At 35.8% G+C, this 15,042-nt stretch overlaps 1 protein-coding gene across 1 annotated transcript in view; it reads right to left on the reverse strand.

Annotated features, from left to right (window-relative positions):
• Positions 1-888: 888 nt before the first annotated feature.
• Positions 889-15,042, reverse strand: part of LOC150085710 (RNA-binding protein 42) — a 209,564-nt gene continuing 195,410 nt past the window's right edge. Inside the window, exon 6 of the mRNA XM_090373458.1 lies at positions 889-1,153. The gene's annotated coding sequence lies outside the window, so the exon portion shown is untranslated. The remainder of the gene's footprint in view (positions 1,154-15,042) is intronic.

Consider the following 15,042-nt stretch of genomic DNA (forward strand, 5'->3'; position numbering starts at 1 on the left):
TCTATTACTTATATATCTGTTCTCTTTTTTCTATATATTTCTTCACTCCATTAATCATGTTACTTATAGTCATTACAGTTGCTCGGTACTTTCTGTCTCTCAATGGCCCTTGTCCATAAAACCGCCTTCCTTTTTCATTTGCACTTTCTTTTTAATTTTATATATATAGACTTTTCTGTGTGGGCTCTGCAACTCTTATATAATTTTAAGTTTTGACAGTTAGTTCAATGTAGTATCAACAATTTATGTCTGTATATGTAAAGTCTGTTGCCTATAAACTTTAGAGGGATGTGCAGCCATACAGTAATTGTCTTTGCAAGTAACGACAGCCATTTATATATTTACAATAGTTTTGAAAATCATCCGAGAAGGATGTAACCTTTCATCTGAGACAATGTGCTTACGCAAGTGAAACCTGAGGAAATTCTCTAAAAATCAGACAGATATTGATGAAACTGAATCAAGTAAGACCTATATATAAATGAAGATATTATAACATCAAAAAAATAATAATAAATAAATAACTATGGACTTTTATTTGTTTATTTTTTTTAAAATTAATATTAAACACTTCTTCAAGATAGAACGGAGTAAATTTATGTACATAGTTTTACATATTTTGAAAACCTTCCAAATTCCTTGAAAGGTCACCTATATACTGTCTAGCTTACTCATGAAAGAGTAAACTAAGCAGTTTAAATCCTGCTGGCTACAAAAAATACAAGAGACAACGAGAGAGACCTACTTTACAAGTACAGTGAAGATTTTTGTAAAATATATCTTTCACAACAAGTTGACATATTTTTGTTATGCAGAAAATGGACATTTAAGCTAAAACAATAATTTATACCTGTGTAAAGACCAAGGCTTCTGGAAAGCATATACATATATTTCTTAAAGAACATATATAATTTTAATCATAATTTTTACAGATTGCTTTATACAAGAAACATTTTTTGAAATGCTTCATTAAATACCACTCCACATTTGAGTTGCTCAATATATGTGTATACATACAAGCCTTTCAAAACACTAGCAACTACAGAAATCAGGATTCTTCATTGCTTATAACTGGGTAAAAATTCTTTCAGTTGTGAATATTACATAGTCAGATGGGATGGTATGAGATTGATGAGTTCCAATGTGGTCCCAACTATAAAGAAAAAATAACAAACATATATATATATATATATATAATATTTATAGAAATAATAGGATTTAATCACATTACTGAACGATTAAGCAAGTAAGAAAAAGTATTAAATTATTAAACTGGGTTATGAAACCGGGGCACTACTAGTTATAGTAGAAATACCCAGGAACCATAATGAAATATAGATAAATGTTTATTTTCAGTGTATTGGGTAGGGGTGATGACCTGTCAATAGTAATTACCATGGAAAAATTTGAAAATGCCAGCAAGGTAAAAGCAGATAACCTGAAATTAAATTAGATTAACATAAAAATAATAATGATAATAATGATAGTACCTAAAGTAGTGGGTCCTATGGCTTCTTCAGAGGGTTGGCAGCCAAAACCATAGGAGCCACCGCAATAAGCAGGGTCTCTGTTTCTGTTATGATGTATATGTTTCGCATGTATACATCATAGTCGACCTGATAGGAAGGAATAAAATTCAAACATAAATAAAAATAAATATAAGTATAAAATTGAATTAAAAAGCTAAAATAATGCTAATTAAATCTAGTTAAAGATAAAATGAATGAAAGTTTGAATTCAAAAAGACAAAATACAGTTTGAAATTTAAACAAAGTAACTTTAGATAAAGGAATAAAGTCAGGTTAATGCCAACTTACTGTTTGCTTAGACCGGAGTTGGTGAAGTTAGCTACATGTGGTGATTAGAGATGTTGCTCTGTAACCACCGCACATAGCTAACTTCACCAATTCCAGTCTAAACAAACAGGAAGTTGGCATTAACCTGACTTTATTCCTTTATCTAAAGTTACTTTGTTTAAATTTCAAACTGTATTTTGTCTTTTTGAATTCAAACCTTCATTCATTTTCCCTTTAACTAGATTTAATTAGCATTATTTTAGCTTTTTAACTGAATTTTATACTTATATATTTATTTTTATTTATGTTTGAATTTTATTCCTTCCTTTTGGTCTCTGTCGGGCTATGGTGTATACGTTTCGCACGTATACACCATAACAGAAACAGAGACTCTGCTTATTGCGGTGGCTACTACGGTTTTGGCTGCCGACCCTCTGAAGAAGCAGTTAAAGCCCTAGGACCCACTACTTTAGGTACTATCATTATTATCATTATTATTTTTATGTTAATCTACTTTAATTTCAGGTTATCTGCTTTTACCTTGCTGGCATTCTCAATTTTTTCCATAGTAATTACAATTGACAGGTCAGCACCCCTACCCAATACACTGAAAATAAACATTTGTCTATATATATATATACATAAAATAAAATTTTTTACACAAAATTATAATAATAAAAAAAAATCAAGTAAGAGGTTATAAAGTATGAAAACAGTAATGTGTAATTGGAGCGAGCTGAAAATTTCTAAGTGCCAGCCTATGCAATCCAGTAAATACGTAAGATAAACTTTTAAGTGCATATTACTTTTAAATACATTTCTAGAGAGATAAAGAAGTAATCCTTGTTAATGTGCAGATCTCTTAGTTTTTAGTGGGTATCTACTCTTCAATAGCAAAAGATTCTTAAAATGAAGCACAATGTGACTTCAGACTTTGAAGAGAATTCTACCATGATTCACCTGCTGATAGGTAATATCTCTGATGCTGTGCTGTGGTGAAGAGTTACTTGATTTAAACAGTTCCCAAGAATTTATCATAATTCTTAATGAAATTTTCAAATCAGGAATTCATAAAAATATATCTGTCCAATGCATTTAATATGCACTGATTCTGTATATTCTCTGACATGCTATATTCTTTCAGTGTCTATTATTGGCAACGGCAGAAGTAATACTATAATGAGTATACCAAAAGTACTGATGATATCTAGTAGGCTAAGGAATGAAATATTCTGTTTTTCAGGTATCTACTAGTTTAATGTATGTACAGAGTGGACCAGTCAAGACAATTTATCATACACATGACTTCTCATTTTTCTTCTATGGGTGCCTGTTTTCTTCATCCAAGATGGAATAGAGATTTCTATCCAAAAAAGAGTAACAGGTGTTTTGCAAAATTTTATTGTGGCATTTTCATTTGAGAAGTTTGCTGACTTTTCCACCTCTTCTCTTTGAGGAATGGAGGATGTTCTTGTGATTGGGTTGTTAATAACAAAGTTTTACTTTTAAGACAATATTTCATTATACATTAGTAATAATGTCACTGTTCACAAGTTGAACAAAACAGCAAAAATCTTATTCTCAAAAGTGTGTATTTTATTCTTCAGTGGCTTCCACACAGAATCTTTCATGACCACAAGTGTGCTAAAATTGATGGTTGGAAAAAAAAAAGGTCTGAAGAACAAACTATGGGGTTGATGTTTATGTGCACCGTAGCATTTTAATAGCAGCATACTTCAACCTATTTAAATTGTTCATCTGTCTGTTCTCATAAAAGGATGGATATTTTTAATGGTAGAATAGCTGTTAGCATACTGTAATGTCCACTAACTGCAATTCTGTTATTTGGTCTTGCTTTAATGGTGTTTTAATTTATAGATTCTGATGCTACAAAGGACAAACAAGCTTGAAACTATATATCACAAATACAGGAGTTCCAGTAGTTCATATTTTACTAACCATTCCAACAGGCCTGATGATGAGGAACAATGACATCTTGAAATGTCAAAAATTTTTTAAGTGTTTCTAGTGAGGTGTATTCAATAAATTTCACACTGATATATCATGTGAATCTTTCACATGGTATAAGTCAGTGTCACTTACTTAATTCGTTTTCACATGACAAATACATCATTTCTGTTTAGGGATGCAGAAAATCACTCTCATTTTCATGTGTTTAAGGAACAAACTCCATTCCTTTGATGATCTGACCAAGAGGTAGAGTGAAAAATCCACAACATATGGTTAAGCATATTTTAACACCAAAACAAGCATGATTATAGGTACCAACTATGGGGAAGCAAGGAGGGGGGAGTAGTTACCTCCATAGTAATCGTATCTGCCATATAGTGCAAAGAAGCCACAAGCTTCTGCTGCACTGGAAAAAAAAAAAATAAAATAATAATAATAAAAAAAAAACCAAGTAGATACAAAAACAAATTATACGCTTCCCTTCTCACACAGGTAAGTATCCAGTTCATCTTTGAATTTATACAAACTGTCAGCCTCAACTACATGTGAGGGCAACTCGGTCCAGCTATCAATGGCCCACTGGCTAAAAGAAAACTTCCTACAATCTAATCTAAACCTCAGGCCCTGTAATTTAAATTTATGACCCTAGTTCTGGAATTCTTTAGAACAGTGAGAATTCCACCTTTATTCATTTTACTAATCCCTCTCAGAGCCTTATAAACCTCAATCAGGTCACCTCGGAGATGCCTAGTTGCCAAGCTTAGTCAGTCTTTCCTCATATGGTCATCCTTCTGCCAATCTCACCAATCAAGTTGCTTGTCTTTAGACCCTTTCAAGAAGTGCAATGTCTTTTTTTCATATAAACACTTCCCAGACAAAAAAATAAACTTGGGGATCCGAAATTACGACTATTGATAAGTCTGCTGACAGGAGAAATGAAAGTATTGTTTTGGCTCTGTTGCTGGTTGTAAATAAATCAGAGTGCACTTCTCACACGCACTACCACTAACAATTCTAAGTTAGTACTAATGCACATGACTAGGGGTTGGTATATGTCAAGACAGCAATTTACACATCAATTTAATATTAGTAGTGATAAATGATAAAACAAGCTTATATAGTATTATCAAGAAAAAAAAAAATCCACCTGTCCATTCCTTCAAAGAATTTGTTTAGTTCATCAATAAAATTATTTAAACTACCCACTTCCACAACACCACATGGAAGTTTATTCCAACAATCTCAGATATCAGAGACATGGTGTCACACAGATATAAGCAGTGCAGAATTGTAATTTGAGGAGTGTAATGTGTACAGAAAGGACAGACAGAGTAGGAAGGTAGGAGTGGTTATGCTGTTAGTTAAGAAACACATAAAATCTAACGAAGTTCATCCAGTTGACATGGGTGGACAGTATAATGTTGAGTCAGTTTGGTGTGAAATAAACACTGGGAAAGGGAAAATGAGAGTAAGAGTGTGTTATAGGCCTAATGACCCTGAATGAGTAAAACGAAAAATTGTGCAGAGAAATCAGAGTGGGCCAGTAAATCAGAATGTCTTGTAATGGGAGATTTTAACTTTCCAGATATTGACTGGAACTAGTGGGTTGGTCACTCGCACACTAGCAGGACTTTTGTGGATTTATAGGAGGATTGTTTTCTACAGCAACATGTTCGAGGGGCAACCATAGGGGGTAATACTCTTGATCTAATTATCAGCAGTGATGATGCATGCATTAGGAATTTGCAGATAAAGGAACCGCTAGGTGACAGTGATCACATATACTGATGTGGGATTTACTTAAAGATGTAACTACCATCAAGGGTAAAGGGAAGGGTTTTTGTTTTTGAGATCAGTGCAGTCATCATAAAGATGACTGCACTGGTCTCAGGCAGTTTTTGAATTCTATACAGTGGAATCAACTGATGATGTTAAAAACAGTGAATTCTAAATGGGAGGCCTTCAGGGAATTAATCTTGAAAGCTACTAGGCTTTTCATACCAACTAAGAAATACTGTTCATGATTTAGGCCTAAATGGATATCAGATGAACTAATGAGGCTTGTGGCAGAGAATAAAAATGCATGGGATGCATATAAATTAGCAGGTGACACAGAAGCCTATGGCAGATATAAGCTAGTCTGTAAATCAAGTCACAAATGAGGTTAGGCAAGCAAAGGCTGATTATGAGAAATACTTGCCAAAGGATGCAAAGAAAAACAACAAAGACTTCTTTACTTATATAAACTATAGAAGGAAGGGGATGAATCAGATTGGTCCACTTGATGTTGGTGGTTCGACTGTTGATGATCCTGCTCAGATAGCTGACAAACTGAATGTGTATTTTGCATCTACATCCACACAGGAGGAATTCTATAAGGAAGGGGAGGACAGAAGTTTACTAAACTTTAACAGGGAGCTAAATGATTTTGTAATAAAGGAGAACAAAGTGGAGGAAAAATTGTTGAAGATAAAAAAGCCACTTGGGGCAGATGGAATCTATCCAGTTATATTGAAGGAGGCAGTGACTGAAGTAAGCAAACCATAATTATTAGCCATAATTATGAGAGCATCCTTAGATTCAGGGGAGGTCCCCATAGACTGGAGATGTGCAAATGTATTCCAAATTCAGAAAGGGGGTTGAAAGGGTGACACAAATAATTATAGACCTGTTAGTTTAACTTCTGTTTCGGGGAAAATAATGGAGTCACTGATTAAAGAAGTGATGCAGGATCACCTAGACAAGACTGCAGTAATAGTTCAGACACAGCATGGGTAAAGGTGAAGTCTTGTCTGACCAATTTGATTGGATATTACAATGTGGTCACAAAGGAACTGGATGCAAAAAATAATTTTGATATCAGATACTGGGATTTCAGGAAAGCTTTTGATACTGTTGCACTGTTCTACGTGGACTAATGGAGTCCCCCAGGGTTCGGTGCTAGGCCCATTGTTGTTTTGTGAATTTATTAATGATATTGATGATGGTATATCAGGCTTAATGTCCAAGTTTGCAGATGATACAAAGGTTGGCAGGGTTGTTAATGATAATAAATACAGTATGCTACTGCAACAGGATCTAGAAAAGTTAGGTAGATGGGATGAGAAGTGGCAACTGAAGTTTAATATTGACAAGTGCAAAGTACATATGGGCAGCAGTGACTCAAGAGAAACGTACCAACTGTGTGGTACTACACTCAGGAAGGTAGAGAATGAAAAAGACCTGGTGGTAATTGTGCAGTTGGATATTAAGTTCTCTGAGTAGTGCAGACGGGCTGCTAGAGCAGGTCATGGAGTTTTGTCAATGATATATAGGAATTTTGCTAGCAGAGACAAGGAGGTGATATACCTTTATATAAGGCAAATGGTCAGGCCACACCTTGAGTACTGTGTACAGGTCTGGGTGGCTCATGTTAGAAAGGATGTAGAGTTGCTATAATGAGTACAGAGAAGGGCAACATGATTGGTGAGAATAACAAAAGCTGTTCTCTTACCAGGAGAGGCTTCAATTCTGTCTGCTGCAGCATCTGGAAACTAGGCACCTGCAAGGTGATCTGACTGAGGTGTTGAATGGTTTGAGCAGGCTTAATGCTGATGGGATACAACCACCTGTTGAGACTAAGAACCTGAGCATAGATTCAAACTGAAGAAAGACAGCTGTAGAATAGATGTGCAGAAATTTGCCTTTAGCCAGCGGGTAGTTGATTGCTGGAACAGACTTCCATCTGTTGTTGTGGAAGTTGATAGCTTAAATAAATTTAAGGCTGAACTAGACAAACATTTGGAGTGACCAGGTGTGTGAAATGGAAAGGGTTTTTATTTTTTTTTCATGAAATGAAAATTCCATTTCACGAAATCATATAAATTCTCCACATTTCCATGATTTTTCTTATTTTTATTATGCTGAAGAAAATTTGAATTGGTTTCCTACATCAAATTTCTATAGAATATCTAAGCAATACCTTTAATTAAAAAAATTCATAATGGAAAAGCAGATGAAAATGACAATTCATTGACAGTATCAGTATCATGCCTGATGGAAGTCTGTTGCACAGATGCCAACAACCTTCATTCACCAGTCAGTCTACTATTTTACAAAATTATATGACCTTCTACTGTAAATTAGCATAACATGGCCATTCATGTTACAATTTTTTTTAAAAATAAACTGTGGCATGACTATGAAGATATCACAGAATTTCAACGTACTCAGTATTTTTAACCATGATAAATGAATGAAAAATATTTATATAGTGATGCATTATAAGCTTTAGAAGCTGGGATGTTTCATCTATTTACTGAAAGTTTTTCATTTCAATTAATAAAAAATATTCATGGAATTCATTTGTTCGTTCATATGAAATAAAAAAAAAAAAAAATCATATTCCACGTATTTTTTAGTAGTTTATTTTAAAATTTTATCTACATTATCAGCTGTGGATAAATTTTAAAATGTTAAACAAGCATATAATCAGTAATTGTATTCATTGCTATTTAAATTAATGAAGAGCAATCAATTAATTTAAGTACAAAAGTCAGACAGTGGTTTCCTAGCTTTTTCTAGTAAACCAACACTGTCTAATGTGATTTTATAATTAAAATTATTTTTTCATCAGCTCTCTTCATACTTAAACATTTTATTGATATTAAAAGTGCTATTTTCTGAAGTAAGAATAGCATTAGTATTAACAGTGGCCAGTGATGCAAGACAGCAGGCTTAAAAAAAACCAAAAAAAACCACACACTTCCCATATTACCTGTCTATCTATTATCTCCCCTCCAATGATGACTCTAGTTATTATTATTATTTATTCAGTTTATTGCTTTTCTACAATCAGCCCCTGAACAGCATGCAAGCTAGAAGGTACTTATAAAATATAAGGAATTGGATAAACTAGACTTTAGATAGGAGAATTCACTGTTTCCTCGAATCAAGTGAAAATACACAATTGGTCCTTTCTGGTAAGAATACCAGACATCAACAAAAGGGTTTAGGCGTGGCTCATGGAAGGCTGTGATAAAGGATCTTCCGGATTAATTTTTTTGTATGTATTATTTTCGGTTGCTTTGAACGGGTCAATTTCAAGGTCATTAAAATATTTTAAGGTATTTTCTGTAAACATACAGTTCAGGCAGGCAAAGCTGTAGACTTTTGTTCTTAAGGGAAACTGAGAATTCTGTCTGCTCCTGTGACAGGATCTGGGACCTGTAACAATTTCAAATATGTTGGGAACATCAACTCTTTTTCAGTAATTTTGATCAAGTGACGATATTGTTTTCTAGTCTAGAACGAGGAACTTCCAAGGTGTCACATTGAGGTTGGCATGTAATGTCATCTCGGATATAGTGAACGACATTCCTTGTGTGTGGTCTGGCCATCTTAAAATCCAATATTCGATGCCAAAACTCTTTTCTTTTTGGCATGCCAGTGCAGAGGATCAGATCTCTGAAGCGTAAAGACGCTGTGCAACATCTTGTTATATATTGGCATATTAGGAACACATTGTTAGTTCCTGCTGAATTGTCCAAAATTTCGCATATGATTGGTTTCTAGTTTGAAGGAAATGCTCATAAAATGTGAGGTTTTCATCTCAGGCAGGGCCAAGGACTGTTTGGGATGAGACTTTTTTACTAACTTGCCATTGATGTTTTTATAGTGCCTCTTCACAAAAATCACTGTGCTCTTTTATCACAGTTCAATTGCAGTCCAGCCACTGCAAGATATTTAACAAGAAGATCTATTTCCAGAGAGAGATTTTGGCTGATTTCTGATGCACTATGTGGACTGTCAGAAGTGACAAATAGCTTTAGGTAATCTGCATAGGAACTGAAATGGGTATGTGAGGGGAGAATTGGTTCTAAAAGTGCAGCAAAGGTGGGTAGCTGACATCACTCCACCCTGAGATATGCCCCTCTTGACATCAATGGTCACTGAGTCTGGACTGCATGAGATGATTAACTTTCTTGATTCCAGCAAAGAGGTTAAGATTTACGACAAGAGATTTTAAAGTAATGCTGTTGTTGTTATTTGGTTTTTAGGAGCATTCCCTGACCTTTCCGCATCCTCCATATTTGGTGGTGACGGGCTCGAACCCCGGTCTAATCAAGAAGCGTGTGCTAACGCACCACTGCTCCTTCCCACCTGGCTACGGAGGCGCCTAGTAATGTTGAAGAAAACAAAGTACGGTGAGAATGGACACATTATCGAGGGCAGATCTGATATAAAAATCCATCTGATCCCACTGATGATTTGTTGTATACACTTTTTATCATATTTATTAGTTGGTGCTTTGAGATCGCAACGTTGTTCATCATGACTGGGGGTCCAATTGTGCCATTAGGTAGGGTAGGGGAAATACATTCTTCATCTTTCTCAATCTTTATCCAGTCTTTGAAGACTTTACTGTCCATATCAGATTGGTTTCTATTCCATGTCAGTATTCTGAAGATTGTTTGACCCTTGAAAGAAAATGGTGATGGCATGCTACCTTTTTTGGATTTCAGAAATTTTGTGCTCTCTTTTGTGGATCTCAAGGTAGGTCAATGCGAGATCTGGAATTCAGCCATTTTCTGTAAGACTTCTGCTTATGAATAAATGTCATTTTGGTGAGATCACTGAACTAGTTCCTGGTTTATAATATATTTTATAATATTTGTTCTGTAATATACTGTAAATTTAAATTTTGTAATCTTTTTAAAGTTCAGATTTTACATTAATAATGGTTGCTACAAGATCTACTTACAAAACAAAGTCCAAGGATATAGTGACTGAGATGGAAATGCCTGCAGCACATATTCTAAGGTTGGTCTAGTGCACAAACCCGAATTAACTAACGATTCTTTTCTTTGCACCCAATATAACAGTAATAGTAATAGCCACATAGTGCAAGGGACTCTATAGAGAGCTTTTTCTGGGTCTAAATTATCTCTGCCAGCATAAAATATGTGGTGCAAGTTAGGTGGAAGCAAAGGTATAATTAGAGTGGGAGTAATCTACAGACCAGAATATTGTGAAGAATATAACAAGAGTCTTTACATGCAAATGGCATTGGCAAGCAAGCACAAATGTCTTATTATGGGTAATTTCAATCTGCCCTAGACTGAACAGAATAGGAGGAAAACTCAGATTGGGGAAAATTTTTTCTAAATAAACTAGATAATTATTATTTGTACCAGCATGTCAGAGATAATACTAGGGGTGAGAATATTCATGACCTCATCATTACTCAAAAATTAGATGACATCACAGGGTTTAAAATAAAAGAACCATTGGCAGGTAATGATCACACAGTTGTCAGTTGGAAGATGAAGAAAGATGTTGCAGTAGTTAAAGTTAAAGACAGGTTTTAATTTCAGAACAGGTGACTTTGACAGTTTAAGGAGTTATATGGCATCTATTAATTGGATAGATTGCAGAGTGATGGTGAATACACAAATTATGGTATATGTTTGAAGCAAAAGTCACAAAAGCCATGAATGCATACATACCATTAAGAATATCCATTAAGGCTTTGCATTCATCTATATTGGGATCCTCCTCCTGCAGGAGGAGGTTCCCAATATGGATAAATGTAGATCCAGCCAGTACAGAAGAACTGGCTGGCTCTGCATAGTACTGATTTGTAATAGTACTATGCAGAGTAATAGATTTGTAATAGTACTACAAGTTGATTTGTAATAGTACTAAAGATAAAGTTAAAGTGGCCAAGGCTGTATATATGAGAAAACACTAGCAAAGAGAGCAACGAATGGGGACAAGGTATTCTTCATGTATGCGAACACAAGGGAAAAAAAAAGGGAATCATATCTGACCCTTATGCACTGGGTGTGGGAAAGCCTTAGACAACCTGGCTGATATTGCAAATGAATTTAACAGTACTCTGCATCTGTCTTTACTGAAGAAAGACCCTTCATGATGAGAATAGGCTGTACAAGTGAAGCTGAGTCATATGAATATGAAATTAGTGATTTGTAAATCACAAATGACTGTTTATTAGAAAACATTTGACCTGAAAGGCTCCTGAAGTTGATGGCATATAGCCAGTGAGGCCTCCATAGCTGAGTAGTCAGGAGTGGGAGTACACTAGGACACACTCTTTGAGTAGACTGGGGTTCAAGTCCCTGTGCTAAATACGGACGATCTGCCAACCTGCATTGGACCAGCTTGGCAGATTATGGTCCATTTCTCTCAACTTGAATCAAGTGAGGAGGTTTCCATCCAGCAGCAGAATGATAATAGCTGCAGTTTACCTTTACCTTTTTACCCAGTAATTTTGAGTGAGGCTGCCAGGGAGTGATTATACCATTAAAGTTAATTAGTTAATTATGAGGCCATCTTTGGACTTGGGAGAGATTCATTTGAATTGGAGAAGAGCCAACATATCACCAATATGTAAAGGCAGTTCTGGGAGCAAAGTTGGTAACTAGAGGCCGGTTGGGCTGACTTCAGTTTAAGGGAAAATATTAAAAACAATTATTAAGAGGACAATCCAGAGTCATTTAGAAAAATATGGCATCTGGAATAAGACAAACATGTTAAGGGAAAATCAGGTTTCACTAACTTAGTAAGCTATTTTGACACAGTTACACATGAGCTGGATGTGGAAAGCAATTTTGACATAGTGTATTTTGATTCTAGCAAGGCATTTGCCTCAGCCCCTCACGAGAGGTTATTGTATGTTGTTGTTATTTGGTTTTTAGGCGCATTAGCAACTAAGGCCATATTGCTCCGGGGATATGCGGTGGTCATTCCCTGACCTTTCCGCATCCTCCGTATTTGGTGGTCACGGGCTCGAACCACGGTCTAATCAAGAAGCATGTGCTATGCACTGCTGCTCCTGCCCACCTTGCTACGGAGGCGTCAGGTTATTGTATGAGTTGGAACATATTGAGATTACTAGAATAATTCTAAGATGGATTGAATACAAAATAATGGAATACAAAACCAGTGTTTTGTATTCCATTAAACCCAAACCACTACAGACTTAGAGCCCAGAGAAATGGGACTCATCAGAGAACAGAGTCCCATTTTAGCCTACAAACAGATTCTATATGTTATTTCATTTGGAGACAAAGAGGAATGCAGTACCATTCCTCCAACGTCAGAGAAAAGGACACTTATGGTGGAGATAGGGGTTCTTCTGTGGGGCAGAATAATGATCAACAGCTGCACCCCTTCATTTTTTTGATATGGGTACCATAACTGTGCAGAAGTTCCGAGAACAGATCCTCAAACTCCATGAGTGATTGTTTAGTGATGCAGTTGGCCAAGATTTTATTATCATGCACAACAATGCACTGCACATGGGTCTCAAGTGTTGCAGGAATATCTTGAAACTGAAGAAATCCAATGAGTGTAATGTCCAGCGTGATCGCCCGACTTAACTCCGATCGAACATGTATGGACAACCTTATACCGAGCATGGTGTATCACTGTCAAGCCTGTTTAGCCGTTGGAGGGGATTGTACACCATATATTGTTATGTGTACCATATTTTCAAGCATCTTGTACTGACTTCTGTAATGTGACCTTTTTGATAATTCTTATACAACCTCTATAAATGTCCCTTATACCTGTCCGAAGTTTCTTGCTGTCTCCTCATTTCATTGTTATTCTATGGTACACCAACATATAAGTTAGTGCAAAAGTATCAATTTAACGTAGCCATCTACCAAAGTAGTTAAATTAAATAATTAAATTGTCATCGTTTTGGTTATATCTCATATTGTGAATGCCTTCACAATGAGTTGCCATGGTGTTGTACTACCTTGAATAAGTAACACTTCACCAGTGAAGAAGACTACTGTTATTTATTCTCAGCAGATACCACTACCCAGATGGCACTGTTTCAAAGCTCGTTGGCTTCTCTTCGGTGGTTGGCAGATACCCTGGTGTTGCAATAGTGACAACCCAGTTATGAAGTATAACTTCACAATATGAGAGATGCCTGATGGTGTGCACTGATACAGATTATAAAATATCTAAGGGCAGACTATAAAATATATGAAGGCATTCACAATATGAGATATAATGAAAACGATGCCAATTTAATTAATTAATTTAGCTACTTTGGTAGGTGGCGACCTTAAAATGATGCTTTTGCACTAACCTATATGTTAGTCATTCTACCTCATAGCACGAGGCCTCTGCCCTTAAATATTTTATAGTCTATGGTACACCACCATACCAAATTTTGTCCCACTTCATTGCAAGCTGCAAGAGCTACACCATGTTTTCTACGTGCTCTGTTAATTTTGCTGAGCAGTGTATTTAGCTATATGCAGAAGAAGATCAACTTGCTTTACTCCAGTTAGCCAAGATTCAATTAAACCAATGAGATCAAATTCACACAGTAAGAGCAGGATTTCTAGTGAATGCAATTTATTTGCCGGGCTATGCACATTTTGTGGTAGAGAATTGGATTGGATTCCCTCTTCTTGTTGCTGTGGCATTCAAAAAAGGTTAATGGCTATGCTGGTGGTAGTTGGGAGACTCATTCTGTAGTGTGTCATGAGGGTCTTTCTTTAAAAAGTTTTACCAGAGTTCTAAGGGGGGCCAGCACTTCTTATTAAGGATGGTATTCATATTTCTGTTATGACAAATGATTATGAAGGATGCATATGTGGGATGTTTTGTTTTTATTGATGTGACGTCAACGTAAATGCCATGGTCTTTTTGAAAGAACAACTTTATGTTATTGGCCTTGTTTGATGGGCTGTTTTGAAATTGATATCTATTGTTTGTTAGGTATGGCAGTAATCTGAGACAATTGTTCTAGTCTTTTAACTTGGCTCTCTGAAACATTGTCTTGCTTGGTTAGGTTTTAGCATCAATAGAGGTGTTCTGTGGATGTGTTACATATGGCTCCTGATGGTAGGACTGTAATTTGTGGCTGAGGCAATTTGTACATAAAAGTGCTAAAATCACTGGGATTCTGTTGTGGAATATTGGAGAGGGGGAGGTAAGATTTTCAGCATTGATGGATGGTCTCACAAGTTCAAGGTTTTCAGCAGTTTTTTTTCGAAGTTGAGGGTACTGTTTGGAAGATGTGGATGGTAATCACTTGATTATTCATTTGAAATCGTTAACCCATTAGCAATTTGATCATTATTTTGAAGGAAAGGTTCTTCTCATCCATAAGTCTCATTTAGGTGCTTGTTCTTATTGGTTTTTAGGAGCATTAGCAACTAAGGCCATATTGCTCCGGTGCGGTGGTCATTCCCTGACCTTTCCGCATGCTCCGTATTTGGTGGTGACGGGCTCGAACCCCGGTCTA

The sequence above is a fragment of the Mastigoproctus giganteus genome, chromosome 5, assembly GCF_048544385.1.
Source record: "Mastigoproctus giganteus isolate SK-2022 chromosome 5, ASM4854438v1, whole genome shotgun sequence".
In the NCBI taxonomy this organism is placed as follows: domain Eukaryota; kingdom Metazoa; phylum Arthropoda; class Arachnida; order Uropygi; family Thelyphonidae; genus Mastigoproctus; species Mastigoproctus giganteus.